This window comes from Aethina tumida, chromosome 6 (genome assembly GCF_024364675.1).
Source record: "Aethina tumida isolate Nest 87 chromosome 6, icAetTumi1.1, whole genome shotgun sequence".
Lineage (NCBI taxonomy): Eukaryota > Metazoa > Arthropoda > Insecta > Coleoptera > Nitidulidae > Aethina > Aethina tumida.
This window is the reverse complement of record NC_065440.1, coordinates 9,428,804-9,437,158: the sequence shown is the minus strand read 5'-3', so window position 1 is coordinate 9,437,158 and position 8,355 is coordinate 9,428,804. Positions and strand designations below refer to the sequence as shown.

At 23.4% G+C, this 8,355-nt stretch overlaps 1 long non-coding RNA gene across 1 annotated transcript; it reads right to left on the bottom strand.

Annotated features, from left to right (window-relative positions):
- Window positions 1-280: 280 nt before the first annotated feature.
- Window positions 281-4,475, bottom strand: LOC126265870 (uncharacterized). Its single transcript, XR_007548345.1, has 6 exons — window positions 4,385-4,475; window positions 4,201-4,323; window positions 3,862-3,987; window positions 3,366-3,469; window positions 2,393-2,518; window positions 281-547 (listed from the first exon to the last, which is right to left on the bottom strand). It is a non-coding gene; the product is annotated as an uncharacterized LOC126265870 (long non-coding RNA).
- Window positions 4,476-8,355: the final 3,880 nt, after the last annotated feature.

The following is an 8,355-nucleotide window of genomic DNA, read 5'->3' as shown; positions in this document are numbered from 1 at the left end:
GGATAAAAAGAGGTAAAACACAATAATGAGTGTCGTATTTTAAATCAAAAACACATTAAAAAGGATCTCCTGAATCCTTGTTAAGGCAAATAGAAAATATCTTAAATTCAACTGACACATAAGGCATAAATAAACTATAACAATTGTAACGGATAATCTTTAACAATTAAATTTTAAACTAAATTCGACCTTTAGATACTTGTTATAATTGTCAATTCATCAACTCCAATGTTCAAAGAGCAGCAGGTTATAAACCTTAGTTGAGACAATTGAACATGTACACACACAAGTGGATATATATTTCTGAAGGAATAAATTACATTGTTACAAATTACATACTAAATACTTATGAAAGCCCACAACTGGGTCAGCAACTCGTGCTTATGTCAATATTAAAATGAATATAGATTTTATTAGTGTTCTAAGAGGTCGAACCCGAGATCTCCCAATTATTTTGGTGTGCTAGTAGATTGATACAATCAATTGGTTCAAGTGGTTGAAGAAAGTACGATTCAATAACTGGTTTCCGAATAAGTAATCCTAATACCTAAAACAAACAACACACAAACGTTAGAAAATATTGTAACAATATACTTATTAATATATTTCAATTTCCTAAATTATCCTCAAAATTTTAAGTAGTTAACAAAACGTTTTGGGATAGATACACAAGTAACCATTTTTAACCAATTTTAAATTTCTTTGTGATTCTGGAGAGAAATGATAACACCAATGACAACCTGAAATGTCATAACTATAACAAAGCCTATTCAAGTTATAATTATGACTCCTAAATTTTTAAAGAGGAAATGAGAATCTCAATTCAAAAATTAATATTAAAAATAAAATACTAAATTTGAATTCGAGTTTTTAAATTTTACCGTTTAGTTCTTGGTAAATGAGAATAATTTGTTACAATATTTTAAGATAATTAATTTTAATTATATTTTCAATATTAATTTTGACAAGAGAAAATAAAAAGACCTATATAATGTATGACAAGTCCACAAAACCTATTTAAAAATCATGGAAAACCACTAATTGAAGGTTGTTTTTAAATAAATGTACTTGAGAATTTATAGAAAATGTTTAAAAATTATTTAAAACATAGATAGAAAAATATAAATTTATTTATTTTTTGTGTTACTTAATATATTTTTTAAACTAAATTAACTTAACAAATAATAAAAAAACCTTAAAATATATATTTTAAAGTAAAATTTGTAATGAGAAGATGAAGGAAAATTTTTGTTTAAAGATAAAAGTCATAATTTATCAGCTAAAGATAATTCAATACTACATACTAAAAAAAATATGTTTAAATACAATAATTTAAAAAAAATTAACAAATACAATTAATTACTTAAACAAAAATCAATAAATTTCGCTGAATATTGTTTAAAATAAAACATTTAGACATTTAGTTTGTAAGTTTACAATTTTAAGTCAAAAATCATTGAAAAATCTTTGAAACAAATTCAAAATACTTAAAATATGTTAAAAATATACACAAAATTTGAAATTCGGTAAGAAAATTTTAAATTAATCAAATTTTCAACTTCAACTACGAAAATAAAAGATAAAAATAAAACAAAATCAATTAATTATTTAAACAAAAATCATCAATTATGAAATTTTACAATTTTGAGCCAAAAATCACTAGAAGGTGATTGAAAAAATTCAAATCACTTGAAAAATATTTTTAAGTTTATTAAATTGCTTTAAAATTTGATATTCACTATGAACATTTTAAATTGGTGAAAATGTTCAACATAGTCCGAGAATAAAAGTGAAAATATAACAAATTTTATTGATTATATAAACAAAAATCATCAAATGACATCAAATATGGTTCGAAACTGGATGAATTTGAAAATTATATTGGGTAATTTGAGAATTTTGTGCTAAAAGTTACTGACAGAACTTTTTTAAAAATTTTAAATTCAATTATTCCGTTTGAAATAAAAGAGTTGCACGTATATTTTTTAGTGGAATCTGTAGAAAAGAATATCAAAATGTGGTTTGTGGCAATTTACCTTTTAAAAAAATTGACCTCCAAAGCAAATTCTACATTAATTAATTTGGAAATAATAATGACTTAAAAGGAAAACATAATTTCATCTAATAAATTTTACTAAACAATTGCTCTACATATTTTCTATGCTACAATTTTTTTCTATTAAAATTAATAAAAGAATTGAAATTGATATTTTAAATATTCATAAAATAAAATTTAAAAATCAAAGCAAAAAAAAATTGTTATTTTAAATTTATAAAATTTAAATATTAAGCTTACAAAATTAAAACTAATTGGTTAAATTGTAATTTAAAAAACACAATCAGCATAATATTGAGCAAAATAAAATAATTTCATGGTAAATGTAAATCTGACCTTTTAGACTTGCGTTTCTGATTCATTTCATTTCCTTCTTTCATAACATTGTATGCCAGTTTAATTATTTATTTATTCTCAGAAACTTACAACTGGATGGAAAGCTTTTAATTTCTTAGTCCAATGCTAAAAACAAAAATCAATATTAATTATTTATATAATATATAAGCTAAAAAAAAATAGTATAATTTATATAGTGTGATAACTGATCTTATTTAAATGATTAAAAATAATTGCTCATTATACATATGTATACAGAGCACTTACATAATCATTTTTGAACAGTTAAAATTTGTAATATTGGCTTAAATATGAAAAGATAAAATTTTAAGTGTTGGACTATATGTCCAATAACTTTAAATCAATTACATTATTCACATTTTTAAAACACATGATCAGTATAATAGTTGACAAAATAAGTTAATAGTAAATGTGAAACTGCGCATTTATATTTATGTTTCTAATTCATTTAGTTTTCTCTCTTTTCAAAATTAGAAGTTACATTTAAGTTAAAAATATAGAATAATATAACATATACACTAAATTATTGTGAGAGAAAAATATTGTAGATTGTAAAGGTTGAAGCTTTTTTTGGCCATTGTTTCCATATCTATAGTTGTTTGAATTTATTGGTCGACCTTTGTTGGAATTCTTTCCTGTAGATTGACACCAATTGTGATAATATTTAAAACAGAAAAAAACACCTTGGTGATAACTGATCATATTTAAATAACCAAAAATAATTGCCCAGCATACATAATAAACAGATGCATGACAATTTTGAAAAGTTAAAATTTGTAAGGTAACCTTAAGTACAATAAGATAAAATTTAAAATATATTATATATTATAGATGTATTAATGAAAATTTATATTTTTTCAATACACAACTGAACAGTTGTAATTGTGCTTTTAAAAATACATAATCAGTATGATACTATGCAAAATTAGTTTTTAGTAAATGTGAGACTGACCTTTTATGCTTATGTTTCTGATTCATTTCATTTCCTTTCCTCATAAAATAACGTGGCAGTTTAAAGAACTTAAAACTTGGTAGAAAGCTTTTTCTTGATAAATGCTGAAAACAAAAATTTGAAATTAGTTATCCAATTTATTCAAATAATTTATATCCTAACTATTATAGTGAAAAATATTGTAGATTGATACCAATTATGATAACATTTAAAACAGAAAAAACACCTTGGAGGTAAATTGTGATAACATATCATATTTAAATAACCAAAAATAATTGCCCAGCATACATATTTATACTAAACATATACACAACAATTATTAAGTTAAAATTTATTTGACTATATGTCCAACATTTACTTATCTATATATTATTCTTATATTAATAAAAATTTATATTTGTACATTACCAAAGTGAACAGTTGTAATTGTGCTTTTAAAAACACACAATCGGTATGATACTATGCAAAATTTGTTTATAGGAAATGTGTGACTGACCTTTATATTTACATTTCTGACTCATTTCATATCATTTCATCATAAAATGACATGCCAGTTTAGTTTTTCATTTGTCCTAAGGAACTTTCCACTTGGTGGGAAGCTTTTTAGTTTCTTGGATAAATGCTGAAAACAAAAAATCGATATTAGTTATTCAATTTATTACAATAATTTTATATATTAGTTAGTTGAAGATTAGACTATATTTTCATCATTTACTTATCTACATATTAATGACATTTTTTTTATAACACAAAACTGAACGGTTGTAATTATACTTCTAAAAACACACAATCAGTATATAAAGCAAAATTAGTTTACAGTAAATGTGAGACTGACCTTTCATATATCGTCTTTTGATTCATTTCATTTCCTTTCTTTATAAATTTTCATGCCAATTTAATTTCTCATTTGTTCTAACAAACTTACAAGTGAAAAGCTTCTCCGTTTCATACGCCGATGCTATAATTAAAAACTGAGTATTAGTTATTTATTATAATAATATTGTTGTTGCAAACAGCACCTTATAGTTTATATACATGGTTTATTATAAATAACTGAGTAAAGCACAATCGAACAACCGGAAACGCCATTTTATATCTCACACATCAGGGGGGGTCAAGCGAATAGGGACGGAGGGGCAACAGCCGATCATGGACGTTCGGAATCGCCGGAAAGGCACGACCTTTTTGTCTCGGGATACGTTAGGGATTTATAATATTTGATTTTATAAATTGGTAGTAAAAATTCCCCAAAATTGTCGGGATGACCAGGGAATATCTAGTGACTTTAGTTAGAGAAAATAATTTACTAGATTTCAGAATAGTGAGTCATGGACGCTATAACTTGATAGATTTTAGGTTATAGAAGACGGTCAGATGATGTTTTTGCTTTAAGAAAATATATTTCTGGTAAGAAACTTTTTATATAACCGACTTACATAATTTAATTGTTTGTGTTTGTTATTTTATAAACCGTAAAGTCAATATGTTCGTTTATTTTCATTAATTGAATGTGAAGTACAGATTCATTGGTATTAATTCATTTCATGCTTCCTGCTTATTTATTGCAAAATAGAGAAAGTTACTTTTACAGCAGTTACATTAGTTATATTTATTATATTACAGTTTTAGTTTGGATGAGTGTCGAAGTGATATGATGATTATATTATATTATTATAAAATTTATATTATATTTATATATAATATATATATTTTTTAATTCGTTTGTTTTTATCAGGAATATATAATAAAATTATACAAAATATATAATTGTTTTATTTTTATATATATCAGAAAAACCTAACCTATACTCATTTAATATAAATTTTAAATAGAAAGTGACAGATGGACAAAAAGATATCTGTAGTCTGTAAGAAATGGCAACACCGCCTTCAAAATGGCAACATCGCTGCATCCCGAGATCGTGCCCAGTAATGTTTCTTGTTTATAACATTGGGTTGGTACTTCTTAGGTTTTCTATGTCACACATGAGCATACCAACACGATGACACCGAAGAATTGCAGGTTGCAAACTGAATGAATAATAATATTGTTAACAATATAATTTTACCACTCTACACAATTTTAAAATTATTTAAATTTTGCAATTTTGTATAATTTATATAGTAACCTATTGTGAGTGGAAAATATTGTATATTGCGAATTTTGATATCTTGGCGGTATGCACATCAGGGAAAATATAAGATGGCGTTTTGAGTTATTTGGTTATTATTTGTTCAGTTATTCATGATAAACCATGAATATAAATTATAAGGTGCTTTTAATGACAACAATATTATTATATTCAATAGCGAATAGTGAATTTTTAATTTTAGCATCGGCGCAAGAGACGAAGAAGCTTTCCACTAGTTGTAAGTTTCTTAGGACAAATGAGAAGTTACACTGGGATAAAATTTTATGAAGAAAGGAAATGAAATAAATCAGAAATGTAAATATAAAGGCTCAGTCTTACATTTATTGTAAACTAATTTTGCTTTGTATGATACCGATTGTATATTTTACAATCACTCAGTTATGTATTGTAAAAATATAAATTTTCAATAATATGTAGATAAGTAAATGTTGAACATAAAGTCTAACATATAACTAACTATTATATAAAATTATTTTAATAAATTGAAAAACTAATATTGATTTTTTGTTTTCAGCATTTAGCCAAGAAACTAAAAAGCATCCCACCAAGTTGTAAGTTCCTTAGGACAAATGAAAAATTAAACTGCCATGTTAATTTATGTGGAACGGAAATGAATCAGAAATGTAAATATAAAAGGTCAGTCTAACATTTACTATAAACTAATTTTGCATAGTATCATTCATACTGATTGTGTGTTTTTCAAAGTACGGTTACAACCATACACTTCAGTATTGTACAAATATAAATTTTCATTAATATATGGATAATATATAGATAAATAAATGTTGGACAGTATAATAAATTTTAAATTTTATCTTATTATACATAAGGTTATTTTTCAAATTTTAACTATTCCAAATTGTTGTGCATGGGTATAATATAACAATTATAATTTTACAAAGAGAATAAATGAAATGAATTAGAAACTCAATTGTAAAAGGTCAGTTTCACATTTACTATTAACAATTTTAATATTTTATTGTCATATTTAAGCCAAAATTGCAAAGTGCTTTGTATGAATATGTATAACGTGCAATTATTTTTAGTCATTTAAATAAAATCAGTTATCACAATAAATTACTGTATAAATAATACTACAAACTTTAATTTATCTATTATATAAATAGTTAATTTTGATTTTTGCTTTTAGCATTAAAAGCTTTCCACCAAGTTGTAAGTTTCTGAGAACAAATGAATAATTAAACTGGCATAAAATAGTATAAAAGAAGGAAATGAAATGAATCAGAAACCCATCTCCAAAAGGTCAGATTTATATTTACCATGAACTTATTTTGTTCATTATGCTAATTGTGTGTTTTTAAAAATACAATTTAACTGATAATTTTTAATTTTTTAATCTTAATATTTTAAAATTTATAAATTTAAATTAAAAATTTTTTATGCTTTGATTTTTAAAATTTATAATTTTGTTTTAATTTTCCTTTTTTAAAATTTTAAATAATGTTATTTCTTTTAGAAAATTGAATATCTATAATTTTAATCGAAACAATTTGTAGTATTGGAAATTTGTCTAAAATGTTCTTTCAATAAGTTTAAAATTCTCATATTACCCAATATAATTTTCACACCATATTTGATGACATTTGATGATTTTTGTTTATATAATCAATTAAATATTCTTACTTTTATTCTCGTACTATGTTGAAAAATTTCACCAGTTTAAAATTTTCATTTTAACAAATTTAAAGATATTTTTCAAGTAATTTGAATTTTTTCAATGTTCTAGTGATTTTTGGCTTAAAATTGTAAAATTTCAAATTTGTTTAGTTTCAAGCATTATTTGCTGAATTTTGATGATTTTTGTTATATAATTAATTGATTTTGTTACATTTTTGTTGAAAATTTAAGTAATTTAAAATTTTATTACTGAATTTGTATGTTTTTAACAAATTTTAATATACTTTTCAAGTAATTTGAATTTTTTCAAAGATTTTTCATTGATTTTTGACTTAAAACTGTAAAATTTCAAAGTAAAATTTGTCTTATTTTAAACATTATTCAATGAAATTTAATGATTTTTGTTACAATTTTTTTAATTAATTTAAAATCTCATCGCCTGTTCTTAATGTATTTAAACATATATTTTTTTCAGTATGTAGTATTAAATTATCTTTAGCTAGGATATAGATGGTAAATTATAACATCAACTTTCCTTCATCTTCCTATTAATTAAAAAATAATAAAATGTAAATAAATTAATAGTTTTCTTATGTATTACAAATTTTACTTTGAAATATATATTTTGAGCTTTTTTTTATTAATTGTTTATTAATTTAATTTAATAAATATATTAAGTGACACTGATATTGAATTAATAAATATATAAATATATATAATAATATAAAGTTTTTAGTGTGTATTGTGATTTTAATTTTGTTTTTTTAGTAAGTTTGAAAACATTAATTCAGTGGTTACTTGTGTATCTATCCCAAAATGTTTTGTTAAATACTTAAAAATTTTGAAGATAATTTAGCAAACTAAAACATATCAATAAGTATATAGTTATAATATTTTCTAACGTTTGTGATTTTTTTATGTTTTAGGTATTAGGATCACTTATTCAAAAACCACTCATCGAGTTTTACCTTCTTCAGCCACTCCAACCAATGGATTGCATCAATCTAATGGCACACCAAAATAATTGGGAGATCCCGGGGTCGAACTCTTAGAACATTAATAAAGTCAATACACATTTAGATATTGACATAAGCACAAGTTACCGTCCCAGATGTGGACTTTCATAAGTAATTTTATGTATTTAGTATGTAATTTGTAACAACGTAATTTATTCCTTCAACAGTGTTATATACACATGTG